This window comes from Piliocolobus tephrosceles, unplaced genomic scaffold (genome assembly GCF_002776525.5).
Source record: "Piliocolobus tephrosceles isolate RC106 unplaced genomic scaffold, ASM277652v3 unscaffolded_26993, whole genome shotgun sequence".
NCBI lineage: Eukaryota > Metazoa > Chordata > Mammalia > Primates > Cercopithecidae > Piliocolobus > Piliocolobus tephrosceles.
Genome location: NW_022309857.1, coordinates 1 through 1,010, shown reverse-complemented (window position 1 = coordinate 1,010; position 1,010 = coordinate 1). Strand labels below are relative to the sequence as shown.

Below are 1,010 nucleotides of genomic sequence, written 5' to 3'. Positions count from 1 at the left end.
AAAAAAATTCAGCATATAATATATGTATATATAAGTACATAAAACATACATTATGTATAAATATATATATAAACGTTTATAATGTATATTTATGTACAGTGAAACCTTTCTTCAACGACCACGTGCATATATTCAATAATTTTAAGACCCATTTTTTGAATTAAAAACTTACCTTTTTTTGATTTTTTCTTTTTCACCTACAAAATGTTAAAAATAAAACAAATATACATATATACATGCTTATATATACTTTTGTAGACTATTGAAACTTTGAATATTTGCACTTGGAAATAAATTAAAATATATAAATATATATTAGCTTTGTTTACCGTTTTTTTATTTTTGGATTTATATTCAGGATGTTTCTCTATAAAACCTTAAAAAATGAATAAAATAAAATAAAATTGTTATACATATACATATATATATATATATATATATTCATGAATGTGCATATATTTAAACATGTCGCAAAGCGAACAACACATTTTTGTTTATTTTTAACAGTTTTATTTATTATTTAATGCTTTTTTTTTTTTTTTTTTTTTTTTATATCGTTTTATTTATAATACTTTTTTCGTCGTGTATCCATATAAGCCCATTTCCTAAACGTTGTAAGGCTTTTAAATCAGTAGACTCGATGAGTAATTCTTTTGTTTGATCTTTTGAAATAACTAATCTGATAATTCCCGTGTCTTTTTTTTTAGTAGGTAACTCTTGAGCTTTTAAATTGTCAATACTTATCCCATATGTGCTCTTGTTTTTTATTATCTCCAATTCGTTTGTTTCACTGTTGTATGATACAATACACTTTTTTGTTATTATATTTGTTGTCGCTGAAAATGTAAACACCATGTGAAAAAAAAAAAAAATAAAATAAAATTATGTATAGTGTAAGTTATATATTTTATGTTATTATAAAAATAGTAAATAAGCTATATACAGAACGAACAAATTACATAATTTATTTTATCATGCAACTTACATAATACCATGTGTATATATGCAGA

General features: G+C 21.6%; 1 long non-coding RNA gene across 1 annotated transcript; it reads right to left on the bottom strand.

Moving 5' to 3' along the window:
• Window positions 1-327: 327 nt before the first annotated feature.
• LOC111535216 lies at window positions 328-1,010 on the bottom strand. The gene is made up of 3 exons (XR_002729352.3): window positions 986-1,010; window positions 573-836; window positions 328-376 (listed from the first exon to the last, which is right to left on the bottom strand). It is a non-coding gene; the product is annotated as an uncharacterized LOC111535216 (long non-coding RNA).